Genomic DNA, 18264 nt, shown 5'->3' on the forward strand with positions numbered 1-18264 from the left:
ATGTGATGACTTTCTTAGGGCATGTAGCAACTGAATTAGGGTTTGATGAGCCCTAAAAGTACTCATCTGAATGAAGGGAGTGAGGTGCCCAAATAGACCAGTAACAATTGCCCCATAAAGCATGAAGTCGAAAATAATGTCGAGTGATATGCTTTACGATGTGATGAGGAGGTTCTAAAGCGGATGGTAACCTGCATCAATTACAATACATAATATCATGATATTTCAGATTTTTTCATGAATCGTTGAGGGAAGGCATACCCATGCTCAGCACATAAACTTTCTTTACATCTACATAGATAGTCATCTACAGATATAGACCCATGATGGGATGACGATCAGTATAAAAGCCATCGTACACATGATTTGGTACTTTCCTAAAATCGCAGCCCAGATGGATGAAACTAGATCCGGGATCTTCTATCTCATTCAATCATTCACTCAAGTGTGAGTCTAACCATGTGAATATGTGATCTGAAGTCGAACATGGGAAGACACCGTCTGACTACCAGCCAATGATGTAAGCCATTAACAGAGGCAAGATAAATCATTGATAATGATAATGATCCTCAAGGTACCGCAGTACATTCTGCATGGTGTGAATGGATGTTTTGATCTCGAACACCATACAAAGTATTTCGGTCGAAGGCCAATAATATCTACCTATCGCCGGAAGTGAGAAAATTGCCATTGGTGTATGCAAGCTCCAAGGTACTGGAAGAGTGTTTCTAAGTCAACTTCTTGGATAATGTGCTAATGTCGACAAGAAGCGACTCATCCCAGGAGGGCCTTGATGTATCCCACATCAACGACACGAAATGAGTGTAATGATTTTTGGAGATAGAATGTGACTGACGACACAAGATTCAGGAATGGCAGTCATGAAAATGAAGGTTTATGAGTATTGTAAAAGATGAATTTAACTAAGTGGCTTCTCTTGAACATTTCGGCGACACTGAATTAATTGGCAGCAATGACCCAAAACCAATGTAATGGATGGTATGATGAACCATAGGTATGATAACCATCAAGTAGATAACCCAACCCAAATAGTCACAAAGATGAAGTGAAAGTGTCATGTTCAAGAGTGACCTGCTGCCATAAAGTGGTTTACCCCTTTTCCATTTTCCCCAGTCATTGCTAATCGGTGTCTCTTTATTTTTTATCAAGCTTGAGGAGGATAACATATGCTTGTTGTATAATTTCACCCTTCGGGTGAATCCATCACTATGTGATGTTTTAACGAGTCTAGCGAAGGTGAAACTTGGTCTTGTAATGATGGACAAGTTTGTCACTATTTGATGTTTTAACGAGTTTAACGACAATGACAACTCGGTCCTTTTCATGTTTAGAGAGTTTGGAAAGGGACAAAAAGAAAACTCCACAAGTTCTTTATCGTAGTTTTGTATCTCAAGTTTGAAAAAACATAAAATAATACGAGAGAGAACATATTGACCATGTTCGATCAACGTATTCAGTTTTCGTAAATAATCTATCTCAGTTCAAAAAAGGGCTAAACTTACACTGAGTAGATGTCATTTCCAATCCGTTAATGAGTTGAAAAGCACAAGCGCTCAGCAATATTTTCATATTTTGAGAGTCTGAAAAGAGCTTAAAGAGGAATCCAAGGGGGTTCCCTTTCCAATGTTTAACAGAGCTCGAAAAAGAGATAAAAGTATGCTAGATGGTCAAAGTACAATTCACGATCATGCACGTCAAATTTTGTAAGTCAATTGTAAATTTGTTCAAAGCAACACCAAACAGATTAAATATACTTGTTTCATTGGTAAAAAATAGGTAAATACTAAATTTTATTCATTTAATGGTCATGAAATAAACATTAAACAAAAATTTACCATGTCATTTTCACCATTTGATATTTACCATTCAGTTTGTGCTCTGAACCAGTTTTCTACTTCAAACTTCAGCAGCTGATTGTGAGAGATTCTGTGGATCATTTCTCCTGTTGTCTATACTAGGTAGAAGATATGCCCCTTCTCTTTCTTTTCATGTCATTCTTTTACAGTTTCAGGTAAATTTTTAATGCTTTTAAGGCCCCTGGGTTAGTATATTTCTCCCTTGGATTACCGCAACCTTCCACATCAAATACTATGTTGCAGAGCACCCAAACTGAAGGGTACCTACTCTACAGCACACTAACTCCTTGCCTAGGCTGCACTGGGTGAGTTTCACAAATTTGTTTCGGCTATTTGGCCCAAAATTTCTTCATTTTTTTTCATGAAGTGGATCCTAACTAAGCTTATGCTTTGATTTCCGGCTTTTATCGAATCATAATGTCCATTACATGGAAAGAAAGAGAGCATGAATAACAAGACCTAGTTTCCCTAAATGATCCCAGTGCTTTTGAGGTCCTCAGAAGCTGTTGGTTGCTCAAATACTTTAGGTTGTCTGGAATGAGGCAACAATTCGAACTATTGCAGTTCTTAGTTCATGCATGGGGTCCAATGGATTAGGCTTTTCACATAAGGGACAAAGTGGTCCCTATTATGATCGATGATGTTTACTTTTTTACAGGGTTGTCGAGACATGGTGCCCCCGCTTCTCTTTCAGGGTTTGCTCATGGAGGTGAATCTATGAGGGATTGTATTTAATAGTTTTGTCGGCCAGGAACACAACCTAGAAAGGATGGGAAAATAAACATCAGGGATGTACGTGATTTGCCTTTGAGAACAATCCTTTTCACTATCGCAAAGTTGGTAGGCAGTGTGACACGTCATCTGGTAAACAGATCATACATGCAATATGCACTTCAGTGTCTTGAGCCAACTGTATTCAATTGGTGTGAGGTCCTACTTTCTTCACTGAAAGAGCAGCTGACAAAGGTAAAGTGTGGTAAGATGAATAATTTTAGCTATGGATCACTCTTAATCGCTTTTACTTTAGAGAGAATTCCATTGATGCAACCTTAGCATGTAACACTAGGTGTAGCTAGTCCTAGAGATCCACGGATGTAGAGGTGGGTCAAATTGATGGCTGGATATGTTGGTCAGTCATCAATCACATTTTCTACTTCATTCTTCAGTCAGTTCAATCAAAAACACATTGTCATAGAGGAGCATCCATACACAGGGATGGATTTTCGTGGAGATCTAGAATTGAATTTACCAGTGAGTGCTCAATGGGGTGCTCTAGGTAAATTGTTTTTGACCAAATGTTTTTGATTTTTAAGTTTCTACATGATTTTTTGTTTTTCATGTTTCCAAGACTAAACTAAAATATTTCTCATGCATACAGATGTTGGTACTATTTGACCTTTGGGATATCAACACAAGGTAGGTGGACCAGTGCAGAGAAATGTCGGGATGGCAGTTCTCCAGGTTTTGGATTTGACTGAGACATTGGCAGAGTTGCAAGATCTTCTAGAGGGGTTAACCCTAAGTATTCTGGATGTCTAAATCGAGGAGTTATCTATGACGCTACATCCCCATACTATTGGTGTTCCTAGCCATTGGATGAGGCTATTACACATGATAGCTCATTCTATGACATGTTATCATGAGCATCACTCGGTCTACTTACAATGATTTTTCTGTGAATTTGGATTTTTTAGGTCAGATGACCAAACATTTCTTGGACACAAATTTTGTAAAAAAAATTAAAACATCTATATTTTTTTTACTTTTAGATTTTATATATGGTTATGTGCAATCCTATTCAACAAATGATGTGAATTGAAAATTCACTTTTACATGCATCACAAATGTCTATTTGACACATAGTTCGCTAATGAATCCATTAATGTGTTAAAGTTTCTGGAAATATGTTGATATTGACTATACTCAAAATGTCTTTCCAAAAGACAAAATCTAAGGAACATACAAAGAATAGTTGGGTTTTGGATGGCATAAACACTTGTAAGTTGTAGTACTACGAGTTGTGAGTCCAGCCTAATGATGATTCAGTGAATGCTAAGTGAAATGGCATCAGAGAGAAGTTTGATCAATGCGCTATACTCAGTGATATTGTTCGTAGAACGACCAATACAAATCCCTTGAAAGCTCACTAACTCACCATTTGGAGTGAAAATGGGCCATGCTACAGAAGATAGGTTATGTGTACTATGACTAGCACCATCGGCGTAACCATAAAACGGTTCCAAAGATTTTGACATCTGCAAAAAATGCAAATCAGATTACTTAACCACATAAAAACTCTAAAAGACACATTCTCACACACACATGTAATTAAAGCATATATACAGTGATTTTACTACACTCAATTAAGCATAGTAACATTTGTGATACAACCCATTTCAAAGCTGCGACAATGGAATTCCATCATAATCTACCAACTCGTAGGCACATTTTGCCAAAACAAACTTGACAATATAAGGGCCCATCCATAGTGGTTCAAATTTTCCTGCTCCTAGTTTATCAGCTTCCTTATCATCATAAAGCAAGACCAGGTCTCCTTCTGAGAAAATGTGGGGCTTGACATTTTAGTTGTATTGTGCCTTGACTCATTTCTTATGTGGTTCACAAGCTGATGTGGCTTCATGATGGGTTTCATCTAGATGGATGAGTTCTAAGAAACACACTTCTTCATCAGAAGTGTCGGGTAATAGGTCAGTTGCGAGTTTAAGAGATGAAATTTCACATTGTATCGGCAAGATTGCCTCCGGACCGTACACCAATTGAAAGGGTGTGAATCAAATTTCATTCCTTACCGAGGTTAGATATGCCCACAAAGAATTTGCTTCAGGACTTTGTTGATGTCCTCCACTTGTCCATTAGTTTGTGAATAATAAGGAGTAGAACTATCATGTGAAATTCCTAGCTTGGAAGTTAACTCAGTCATCATGTGATTGCAAAAATGAAACCCATGATCTGTAAATATAGCCTGTGGTACACTAAACTGGGAAGCCACATGGTTGAAAAAGAAAAGTGCAGCCGTCTCGCCACTGTTGTTTAATATAGGCATCGCCTTGGCCCATTTTGTGAAGTAGTCAATGACAACTATAATGTACCCATTTCCCCCCTACCTAGTGAGGGTTACATGTCATGAAGTCAATGCCCGATTTGGAAGATGTTCCAACAGCAACAATAGGATGCAATGGTGGAGGTGGTAATATAGCTTTACGATCATAAATATGACATGCATGACAACTTCTGGCAGCAATAATGCAATCGTTGAATATGGTAGGCCACAAGTAACCAACACGAAGAATTCTATGTGCGGTAGCATAACTAGATAAGTGTCCACCACAAGCACCTGAATGGCAATCATTCAAAACATTCTTGGCTTCCTCATATGTGAGGCACCTCCGTCAAATCATATCAATACCATGATGGTAAAGAGTGTCGCCAATGATCAGATAATATTTGGCTTGGTATCGAATATGTCGCTATTGCGAGCAAGAGGTATCAGGTCGGAGAGTTTGGGTCTGGAGATAAATCAGTATATCTCCATACCATAGGTCAGATGACAAAATCAAGAATAGAGACTCATTTAGAATTCATGGTTCTAATGTTGAATCAATGGTATTCAAGGGAAGGTCATAAAGAAACTCGCCAAAAACTAGAGATTTCTTTGATTTGGATTTGATGAATTACAAATCAAATTCCTGCAAAATGACAATCCATTTTGAGTATTTTCCCCCCAGCAATTGATGTGACAAAATATATGTCATAGGGTTGCAATCCAAAATGACAGTGGTCTTTTGGAGCAGGGTGTAGTGGCAAAATCTCTGTATAGCTTGAACAGTAGCCAAAGCTAACTTTTCGATGTAAGAGTACTCAACTTTTGTATCATTGATATTTCATCTCAAATAATATATCAGATGTTCAATCCAATCTTCTTATTGGACTAAAACGATTCCAATGGTTGTATCTGTAGCGGCGAGATACAGGAAGTAGTCGTTTTCATAATTCGAGGAATACATTAATGACGCTTTAATCAAGGTATCTTTAAGAGCAATAAAGGAATCTTCACAACCTGATCCCAATGGAAGGGTATCCCCTTTTTCAAAAGATGAGTAATTCCTTTAGCCATTTCAGCATCTGGGAATGAACCTCAGAAAGTTAGCCTTCCCTTGGAGTCTCTGTAACTGTAGAAGATTGGTAGGTGGAGGAAAGTCAAGAATTGCCTGAACCTTAAGAGGGTCGAGTCGAATTCCTTCCTTAGACACTATGAAACCAAGTAAATGACCTGAACCAACACGAAAGACACATTTGTGTGGATTGAGTTGTATTTTGTAGTGTCGGCAATGTAAGAATATAGCTCTCAAATGCTGTGGGTGATTAGTCTGCTTTCATGAATGAGCAAGTAAATCATCAAGGTATGGTTGAACAATATGTTTGACGTCATGGAAGACATAGTTCATTGCACTCTGAAAAGTTTTCCCTACGTTCTTCAAACCAAAAGGGAGTTTCCTGTAAGCGAATGTGCCCCATGGACAAATAAAAGCAGTTTTAGATTAGTCCTCTGGGTGCATATTGATCTGATTATAGTCGTAAAAGCCATCCATAAATGAAGATATTTCACATCCAGCACATTCATCAATAATCTAGTCAATAAAGGGAGTGGGATAATTGTTTTTTGGACAAGCCTAATTAACATCCCCATAATCGACGCACACTGATATTGTCCCTTGTTTCTTCATGACAGGAACAACATTGGAAACCCAATAAGTAAGAGGAACGGGGTATATGAAACCAGCATGCAAAAGTTTTTCAACTTCTATTTTAATAGCAGTAGCCTTCTTTGCATGAACAGGATGGAGGTACTGTCTCACTAGTTTAACATCAGGATACATTTTAATTTCATGTTCAACTATACTAGAGTCAATACTTGGCATCTCTTCATATGACCATGCAAATGTATCTCAGAATTCACGAAAGAGAGCATGGTAAATATCAAGTTTTGATGAAGAACAATATTTTCCAACATGAATGTTTTCTACAACTTTAGGTTTGGTCGAAATATTGATAGAAATAGTTTCTTCAATATTTGACAAGTTTCACTAAGAATCTACTGTATCTATAAAAAAAGAATTCGAAAGAAAATAAACAACTTAAGGGTGATTAAGTTCATTTGAAAAATATTCTATGTCATCTAGAAGATGGGAAGGATGATGATAATATTCCCATGGTTCTTCTTCCATCATCATTGATTGGATGATTCCTTCATCAATAGAAAATATATGTGAAAAAGGATCAGAAGAAGTATGATATTCCAATGAACAATCTACCCATACAATTGGAGAAGATGGATTTGGGTTTCCTGTAAGCGAATGTGCCCCATGGACAAATAAAAGAAGTTTTAGATTGGTCCTCTGGGTGGATATTTATCTGATTATAGCCAGAAAAGCCATCCATAAATGAATATATTTCACATCCAGCACATTCATCAATAATCTACTCGATAAAGGGAGTGGGATAGTTATCTTTTGGACAAGCCTGATTAACATCCCTATAATCAACGCACACTCGTATTGTCCCTTGTTTCTTCATGACATGAACAATATTGGAAACCTAGTCAGTAAGAGGAACAGGGTATATGAAACCAGCATGCAAAATTTTTTCAACTTCTATTTTAATGGCAGCAGCCTTCTTCGAATGAACAGGATGGAGGCACTGTCTCACTAGTTTGACATCAGTATACATTTTAATTTCATGTTCAACTATACTAGAGTCAATACCTGGCATCTCTTCATATGACCATGCAAATGTATCTCAGAATTCATGAAAGAGAGCACGGTAAATATCAATTTTTGATGGAGAACAATATTTTCCAACATGAATGTTTTCTACAGCTTTAGGTTTGGTTGAAATATTGATAGAAATAGTTTCCTCATTATTTGACAAGTTTCGCTTAGAATCTACTATATCTATAAAAACAGAATTCAAAAGAAAATCAACAACTTAAGGGTGATTAAGTTCATTTCAAAAATCTTCTATGTCATCTGGAAGATGGGAACGATGATGATAATATTCCCATGGTTTTTCTTCCATCATCATTGATTGGATAATTCCTTCATCAGTAGAAAATATATGTGAAAAGGATCAGAAGAAGTACCATATTCTAATGAACAATGTACCCATAGAATTGGAGAAGATGGATTTGGGTTTGCCGCGCAGTCTAGAAAGATTGATTGTTATGCAAGCTCAATGGGGCTTAGCAGCATGATTTCATTACTACTATCAACTTCAGAACTATTTGTAATCTTCCTTAAATTAGATGAAGTGGAAGATATCATGTTGCAAGTCTCAACTTTTGCCACTTCCACCGTGTTTGATGGTGAAGGTAGTGAAAAAGTACCCATTAGGAAAGAATCCGTTAAGAGACTTACACTAATGTTTTGAAGAGAAAGTGGGGGTCCGTGTCCTAATGGAATGCTTCCAGTAGCCTGTGAACTAGAGGCGAAGAAGGCAAGTTGATCAATAACTATGATTCTGCCCTTGTGAGGGAATGCAATCGTACAAAAGTATGTCGAAATCACAACAACCATAGCATATACCCATGGTCTTCCTAGAAAAATGTTGTATTCAAGGGGTCCATCAACGACCTCAACTTCAACAGTTACTTTTTTTCTCCCGAGTTCAATTTTCATATTACTCAACATTCCATAAGGCGTATATGTGTTACCATCAAAAGCTTTTAATGTTGTTGGTGAACATGACAAAGGCAATGAGCCATGTGTTTTCTAGCAATTCATTGACATAATACAAGTAGATGCCCCTTCATCAATAATGTTTCGATGAATAAGTTTATTTAAGGAATTTACTTGAATCAGGAATGCTAATTGCACTGGTAACTGTGGCGTATAACCCGCATGGTTGAAATCCACAAGAATGGAATCTGTTGGATTGATTCCACCAATTGCTGAGAACAAAGCCTTCTTCTGGGAGGGACAATTTTGAAGCACCTCAAGCATCGACATAGCAAAAGGTGACTAAGCCAAATCTTCTACTATGTTATAGTTTTGTTATGCTCAAGCTCGAGGGTTAAATGTTGATTTATGTACAACTCCCTTAGGCATTTTTATTGTTAACTCTGGTGCAATAGGCGGTGGAATAAGATGAGACGAAGTCAAAGTCAAAGGATTAGGTTGATCAGTGGCCTGGTTATTCGACGAGAATGGTTGATTTCCATAATCTTTACTTTGTGTTGACACCAAAACATCAATTTTAGGCTTAGAGGCAAATAGCATAAGCACTTGGGAAGTGGAAGCATGGTATGTAGCAACAATATGTGTCTCTGGGTTTGGAAAAAGAATCAGTCAACAGTGTGGATGTACTAGAAGTCTTAAGAAGCTTTGAGACTTCAAAGCAGTGAGGACAATCTTGCGTAAAGTGATCATTACAGATTAAACATGGGTAATGAGGTTTCCTAGCAAAAGGAGAGGAATCAGATGATTTCACTTGAGGGGGATTATTTTGTTTCTTCTTGTTTTTCCCCTTCTCCTTGCTTCCTGGTTGCTTTTCATTCTTTCTTTTGTTAGATGACATGGCATTAATTTTGGAAGCAAGAGTGTTATCATATGCATTTGAAATTTTATTGGAAATGGCAAGTGTTTGACCAGATGGAGTACCTACCATTTGTGTGCTTGAAGAACCAATCACACCGTCACCAACATGAGATTCCTAACTCGATGGTGGTGGAGGAGCAATGAAAGTTAGTCAGGGTGAATTTGAGATCTTGTCATAGAGCATGCTGGACTATGTATAAATCAAGTCCAAATATTGGGCACGATAAATTACTTGCTCTTTAGTGACAACTCCACCTTTCACCACATCCTCGATGATTGATGGCAATAAGGATTTTATAAACTACTCAGCTAAAAGCTTATCAAGAACATAAGTTTTGACCATTTGACAATGATGATGCCACTCATGAATACGATCAGAGATATGAGTAGAAGTAGTATGTTTAAAGTTGGTTAGTAGTTCTGTTCCAGTTTTATATCGTATGGGTAACTAGAAGTGGGTTAAAAATGTTGTAGCTAAAGATGTAAAGTTATCAAAAGAAGCTTTTGGTAACTCAATGTACTCCTTCGCAGTTGGACCAATAAGCATTCTCTGGAAAAGATGTAATCTAACTGAATCATCATTCAGAGTGTTTGATGAACACCATAAATGAAAAGTCGTGACATGGTTGGACGGGTCTTCTCCAGGGTTTCCATTGAATTTTGGAATATTGGAAGGTAATTTATGAGGAATTATCGACCACCAAGGTTCATAAAGCATTGGGTCATTGGTGAGCCGATTTAGATCTGGTAATTCAAGCGTTGCAACAAAAGGTAATTGTCTATTGAGGTTAGGTTGAGAATATCTAGGGTAAGATGGGATTTCCTTGGCAATAGGCCTTTGCATACTAGCATAAGGCATCTGCTGTTGGTAACCATGATAGGGGCAAGTTTGTTCATAAAATCTGGTATAATGTTGTTGTTGAGCACCTGGATACATTTGTTGTTGTCCAAACCCAGCATAGGCTTGCTGACTAGGACCTAGGTTCACTTGTCGTTAACCAAACCTAGCATAGGCTTGTTGATCGAGTCCAGGATGAGGTTGGTACTGCTAGAATTACTATTGTTGATATTGGGGCTGCCAAGGTTGTTGAAGCAACTATTGCTGTTGTTGATACAATGGTTTTTTATTTAATGGTTGTTGCCCACCAATGTAAGCTTGACCAAGTTGTGAATACACTAAACTAGTGTAAGTCTGAGTCATTCCAGTAAAAGGTAAACTAGCCTGAGGTTGTTGGACTCCAGGCACAAGTGGTTGTTGTAAAACTACTTGAGAAGGTTGAACCTGTCAACCTTAAACTTGGGGGTGATAGGTTGAAGGCCCAGCTTGCACAGGTTGAGATACAACAATCTGAGCTTGTGACTATAGTAAATCTGTAACAATAGGTGTAGTAGGTATGGATGAGACAGATTCCATAGGTTGTGATGGATACGCAAGCCTAGGTTGAACGGGAATTGTTGGCTACCATTGACAGACAATCATTCCAGGCCGACCTAAAGATGATGGCATACCGAAAAATGGTTTCCCCCTAGAAAATGGAGGATAAGGAGATTGTGCATATTATTCTCCGTATGGGGGTAATCCAGTGTAAAGTGGATACATAGGATGGTAACCAAATGAACCAACTTGATATTGACTTGATGGGTCTAGTTGTTAAGTATCTGTTAACAAGGAACCAGATAAAATTCCTATAGAGGACATTGGTGAAGACCAAGGGCTAGAAGCAACAGCTGAGTGGGTTCTAAATAAAGATTGGTAACCTGATGGGATGGGCGAAACACCATACAAATGTGACTCAGGTGTCATAGTATACATCAAAGAGGTTGCGACAAAATATTATGTCCTAGCTGTAACAGATGGTACAGTCTGGGATTTTGACTTTGCCATAGTCAAATGTCCAAATAAATTTCCTAACGAATCAACAGGTGTCTGAAAGTAATCAAGATCAAAAGGAGCAATAAAATGAGGAGTATGAGGATAAAGGTAAAGTCCAGTTCAAAAATGGAATGGAGTTATGGGTGTTTCTTCCTAAGGGTCCTCTTCTATCGAAATCAAACCACATGGAAGTATTTCACCGTCAGGTCCGTAATAGTTTTCCGGTATTTTTTCCTGAGGTAAAGGGGAAGTCTCAATAGTTACGAATCTCTGAGGATGTACTGGTCGATCTTCTTCTGGTATGGTAACAAATTCTAATTGTTCAACTTCAAGATCCAAGTGTTCTGGTAAAAGAACAACTGGTTCAAGTTGGGCTTCTTGAACAAATTCTGGTTCAGAAGTAACTTCTGATTGAATGGTAATAGGTTCAGGATCAACTTCTGGTTGAAAAGAATCAGGTTCAGAAGTAATTTCTTGTTGAACAACTTTGAGTTGAGAATCAACTTCTTGTTGAAAAACTTGGGTTACCATTTCACTAGATTCAGTTCTAGTGTTCTCAAGTAATTGTGGAGATTCCACTTCAATAACAGATGTCCCAGTAATTGTAGGAGTAACTGGAGTCACAGTACTTTCCGGTATAATTGTTTTTGGTAATATAGGTGAAAAACCAGAAGTTTGGGATGTACTGGATTCAATCAAACGAGACCTCTTTGACCGGATAGGTGTAACTTTGGGTGGTAAAGGCGGTTTACTCACTGTCCTCCGCAAACAATGAGGTAAGGGTTGATGTTCCTCCATGATTGCTGATTGATTTTATTACAAAAAGGAAATAAACAAAAAGGGGTAAACTAGGCAAAAGGATCACCAAGCAACTGTGAACTGCAAAATACCTCCTAGTGAACCGAGAAGTATGGGCAAGAAATCTCCTCGAATGATGTGTTGGTGTATCACAGTGTATAGGGCGGTCGACTCGGTTACCTATGTATGGATAGAAACCTAGTCTTTCCCTCCCATATATACCTAAAAGTAAGTGGAGGCCCAATATGTGTTAGCATTGTCTAATGCGAAACTGCACAGTGAGAGAATTACTTTATACTTTATGTACTCTAACACTGCCCTATATAACAGAGGGTACGCGGATGAGCTACGATATACTCATGTATGTGCAATGAGTTATCATACTCAGAATGTATCACAGACAAGTTAGCAACAATTTCTATGTTTCATGATGCCAGAACATTTCTCTAGCCTAGAACCTCTAAATGTTTTGCATTAGGTGACAATGCTCCATTAGGTTAATTGAGGTTAATTTTAAGTTTATCTTGATTACGAATTTACCTTTCAAGGTTCACCAGGTGATGGCTTTGAAGTTCCTAGAATGCAACTAACATGATAATCATTCTTTTCATTCTATTTGAACAATGAAAACCTTAGCTATTAGGGATAGAGAAACTAGATTCTTTTAATCAAAGAACAAAGTGCACATCTAATGTAATTTCCCTAAACTATTCCTGCAAGCACACTCAAAGTTTTTCAATGCATGATGCAAGTTTTTCTTTCCAATTCCCTTAATGTTGAAATGAACAAAAGGAAACTAATGCACATACAATCAATTAATCTGTTTGCAAGAATGAAGACTTTACGACAGTTCCTTTTCGAAAGAAATGAAGACTTTTACAACACTTTCTTTTGAGCAAAGATTAATCGAATATAATCTAACTTTGACAATGAATTGATAGTGATAAAGAAATCATTTAAGAAACATTAAACAATCAAGGCCAAAGTAAGGCTAAGAAGACAAATACAAATTGATTTCACAAACACAACAATCATTGATCTTTCAGTAAGCAAAATGATCCGGATTTAAACAGGAACGTAATAGATTACAGAGATAACCATAAATACAGAGATGCGATAACCATAAATATAGAGATGCAGCGGAAATAATACTTCATTTCATTAATGGAAAATATTGAAACATGCTTACAAATAGAAATGGAAATAAACCAGCTAGGTCGATTGTAGCTTATCTTTGAGAAGAGATGTGGTGGCTACATGCCTCTGAACTGTTCTAAAATTGTGTTACAATGAGGCTTGAAGGCCTATTTATTGTTGAGAAACAATGGAAAACCCTTCACATCCCAAAACCTAACACTAGAAGATGAAACGCCAAATTGTGGGCCCTGTTTGGTTAAATTGGTACATCAATTTCCCGGGGTCGTAACTTTGGCATACGATCTCAGTTTGACGCGTACGATAGCTCGTTAGAAAGATCTATCCAAGTACTACCAGTTTGGGAGGCAACATCGGTCCATGGTCCTATGTTGTCCCAGATTTTCCAAAAAAACGTCGTTTAGGGCCTGAAAACGGCTCCAGAAGTTCAGGACCTGAAAAACTGCTAAAAATAGTAAACTGTGCTACAATTTAGGAAACTGAAAAAGCTGAAAGAGACAGTTGTGGGGCTCCAAATGGGATAGGTGGGTGGCCACCAACATCCACCTGGATCATTCCTCCCTCCTTAGGAAGCAATGGTCCCCATTGCATTGAGTTCCTCCATCTGCTGAACTTGTCCTGCAATCTCTGATGTGTCCAGTGATGGTGGGAAGCATGGTCGACGATGGTCCACATTGAACATTTGGTGCAGGCGAAGGAATGGAGGAATGATGTGCTCCAAAGCATTGTTCCCCATAGCCTTGGTACTGCTGTAAGGACCATGTCGGAGTGGTCTGAGCTTTTGATGGGTTCTGGTAAGGCGTTCTTTCTGTCGATGCAACCAGACTTTGTTGCCCACCTGAAACTTGTGTGGTACACATGTGGGTGAGGAGAAGTTGTTCCTGTGTTTTGTCATGACCGTATCCCTTTGCTGTTGCTGCTGCATGGAGGAACCTTTTGCAGGGGTCATGGATGTAGCAACGATCTTCCCCTTATTTTGGGAGTGAACCAGACAGATGAATTTCCTGGTCTGTGATATGAGCTTGCTGCCTTTCTTGGTAGTGATCAAAGATGTGACGGTAGGTGGGGCTACCTCCGGTATCCTGTATAATGAATTATTCAAAGAAATAATGACAGCACGAGGCCTGGACTCATACACAGCATGTCGCCTCCACAAGTATGGCTGGCCTAATAATACATCACAAACATCTAGAGGTGTAACATCACACAATACCTCGTCTGTGAAGGGTTTGATGCTGTAGGGAAGGCGGCACTGCTGGCGAACTTTTAGATCTCGTCCTTCGTGAAGCCACCCGATACTGTACGACTGTGGGTGTGTGTAGTCGGTAGGCCCAACCACTTCACAACCTCTGCTGAAATGAGGTTCTTTTGGCTACCACTATCGACAATGAATTGCAGCGGCGAACCCTTCACCCACATCTGTGAGTGGAAAAGACGCTCCCCCTCTTCTGAATGTGCAGGTTCATTCTTCTAGATCTTGGCAGTGGCAACAGTGTCGCTGGGATCCGCATCAATGATCTGCTTCCTTTTGTTGTTCCCCTTGTCAGGTTCTGGCTCACGGTCAGAACATGCATCTAATTCGGAAGCCTTCAACTCGGCCATCGGCGACTGCTTGGTCCGACACTCACTTGTGTTATGAGTGAGACTCTTGTGGAACTCACACCACTTTCCTGTGTCCTTCTTCGACTTCGTGGTGTTGTTCTTTTCTTGTGGCTTCGACAAGTTGTCTTGGGTCACCCTGCCTTGGCTTTGTCCTTTGGGCTTCGGATTTGCAGATCCAAAATCTCGCTTCTTCTGTTTGAACTTCTACTCGATTTTGACAGCATATCGATATGCTGTGCCGAGTGAGGAAATGTTCAAGAACCCCATCTCTTCCTGGATGTATCTGTGTAGGAAGCCGTGGTATTTGAGTACCAGATGCAGCTCAGAATCTTTGATACCCAACTGTGTGCGAAGGGTATGAAAAATGTTTGTGAACTCTGGTACATCTTGGTCTCATCCCTGCCTCAGTGTGGTCCATTTGATGTATTTGTCCTCGTAGCTTCCGACAGGGTAGTACTACTCCTTGATGGCATCCCGGAAGTCATTCCAAGTGGGTGTGGCTGAAAATAGTGAGCCTGTACTTTCATCCTTCTGCTCGCAATAGGTTTCCCACCAGTCCTTGACATGGGGGGCTGCTTTGAGAAGAGCGAAAACAATCTTTTCCCGACTTGAAAATTCATGAACAGAAAAATACCCATCTAGCAGATTTAACCATTTATCTACGGCATCTGCGTCTATTTTACCCTCGAAGATGGGGATTTCAAAATTCACTTATACCTTAAACGGTGTGGTGTTTCCAGAGTCGCTGTTGGAAGCTGATGCGTCGCCTCTAGGTAGCCGTTGAAGGATCTGCGCAAAGCTATCCATCATCGCGTTCCTTTGCCGCTCGAGGGCTTCTTCGAGCAAGATTTTGATAGGATCTCCTGCCCCCTCATCTTTCTTCTCATCCACCATGGGAGGCTGTCGGGATTTTCGAGGCTAGTCTTGCAAAGGTTCGACCAGTTCAAGCCCTAACTCCTTATATCCCGACCTCGTTGGGGACATGCAAAGAAAAACAGAGAAAAAAAAAAAGCAGACCGCTCTGATACCACTGATCCGGATTTAAACAGGAATGCAATAGATTACAGAGATAACCATAAATACAGAGATGCAATAACCATAAATACAGAGATGCAGCGGAAATAATACTTCATTTCATTAATGGAAAATACTGAAACATGCTTACAAACAGAAATGGAAATAAACCAGCTAGGGCGATGGCAGCTTATATCTGAGAAGAGATGTGGTGGCTACATGCCTCTGAACTGTTCTAAAACTGTTTTACAATGAGGCTTGAAGGCCTATTTATTGTTGAGAAACAATGGAAAACCCTTCACATCCCAAAACCTAACCCTAGAAGATGAAACGCCAAATTGTGGGCCCCGTTTGGGTAAATTGGTACATCAATTTCCCGGGGTCGTAACTTTGGCATACGATCTCCGTTTGACGCGTACGATAGCTCTTTAGAAAGATCTATCTGAGTACTACCACTTTGGGAGGCAACATCGGTCCATGGACCCATGTTGCCCAAGCTTTCCCAAAAAACGTTGCTTAGGGCCTCAAAACGGCTCCAGAAGTTCAAGACCCGAAAAACTGCTAAAAATAGTAAACTGTGCTACAATTTAGGAAACTGAAAAAGCTGAAAGAGACAGTTGTGGGGGTCCAAATGGGATAGGTGGGTGGCCACCAACATCCACCTAGATCACAAAAACAAAAGGAAATTTGTGAAAAATCAAGCCAAAGGTGGGATTTTTTACCTGAGGGTCAGCGCAACCCTGAATGGGAAACAATGTGCTTTAGAGCACTGTCCTCAAGCCAAGGGTTCTCTGCAGTGCTTTGTGTCTTGACCAAGCTTGTGCTGGTGCGAGAGAGGCCATTATAGGGGCTTTCAAGCACAATTTTTACCAAAAAACACTTCAAAAAGGCTGAAACAAGATCAATGGAAGCAAGTAAAGTCTACTAGTGTGTACTAGGATGAAGATAAACTACCCAAAACGATGATGATTCCCCAATTATGTGGAATTTTTCATATATGAATAAATACAATTTCCCTAGGTGGGTAGCTACACCTAGAACAACAGATTTAAAGAGTTTATCCTTTTCCTATAAAAGATAAATAAGAAAAGGGACCTACTTGTTATATTTCGCTTCCCTTTGTCTCCTTTGAATAGCTCGTGTAGCTGCTCCTCGAACTGAATCTGCTCGATAAGTACCTTCAGTCATAAACAAAGGACAAAAACTAATCAAAGCAAGAGATCTATCGACTATAAGAAAATGGAATCAAAAGAATTTACACATATAATCATCATACATAAAGACATGAATATGGGAAAATGTGTAAACAACTATATTAAGTAGAAGGAAGAGTTACAACCAAGAAGTCCAATCCCGTGTCACTCATCCAGCTTTACTTCCTTCCTTGATCACACCAAAAGTACAACACTCTGGTAGAATAAAAATACTTTCTTACAATATCAAACCTCACACCAATAGTATCTCCTTACAAATTCTCAATGGCCAGCCCCTAATCACTATGATGAGTGCTCAATTTATAGGAAAATGGAGGTGGTTTCGTCATAAATTGGGCATTGAATGGCTTTCCAATTTGGGATTTAGTTTCCATGGAGGAAGGGATGAGAGGATAGGAGGTTATTTGATTCATTCCCTATCCAATTTCGAGCTCATAGGAGAGGACATGAGGTGGGAATCTTCTAGAATGGTCTAGAATGAAGGAATATTCCCAAAGCCCTATGAAGATTTCACTCAATCTCACCCAGTGTAGGTCATAGTGGGCCAAGTTTCTTTATAGAGCAGGTTTGAATTGGCCTAAGTGCTCTGCAGCATAGTTACCCTTGACCAAGGTTGCGCTGGTCCCTCAAGGAGTCATTTCAGGATGTCTTCAGGCTAGGAAACTCTCAGCAATGATGGCATTCAATGTGATGAGTTTCTTAGGGCATGTAGCAATTGAATTAGGGTTTAATGAGACCTAGAAGTACTAGCCTAAATGAAGGGAGTGATGTGCCCAAATAGACCTGTAACAGAAGGAAAATCAAGCTTGAAAGCATTATTACCAATCTTTTCCAAAATTTTAAATAGACCATAATAGATTGGTTTTAGCTTTTTACCTTCACCTTCAAGCCTTTCCTTGTTAATGTACAGCCAAAATTCATCACCTATTTGAAACTAATGATCCACACGATGCTTATCATGCCTTGCCTTATACTTACCCTGACTCTTTTCTAGCTGTTCTTGAACTGTTTGGTGAATCAACTCAATTTTCTCAATGAATTTCTTTGCTCTATCTATGTCACTATGTCCATATACAGCTACATCTTTCTCAAAGATGAAATACAAAGGTGATTTAGGT

The sequence above is a fragment of the Pinus tabuliformis genome, chromosome 6 (genome assembly GCF_031772625.1).
Source record: "Pinus tabuliformis cultivar Carrire ecotype Pingquan chromosome 6, CPIR1, whole genome shotgun sequence".
Taxonomy (NCBI): domain Eukaryota; kingdom Viridiplantae; phylum Streptophyta; class Pinopsida; order Pinales; family Pinaceae; genus Pinus; species Pinus tabuliformis.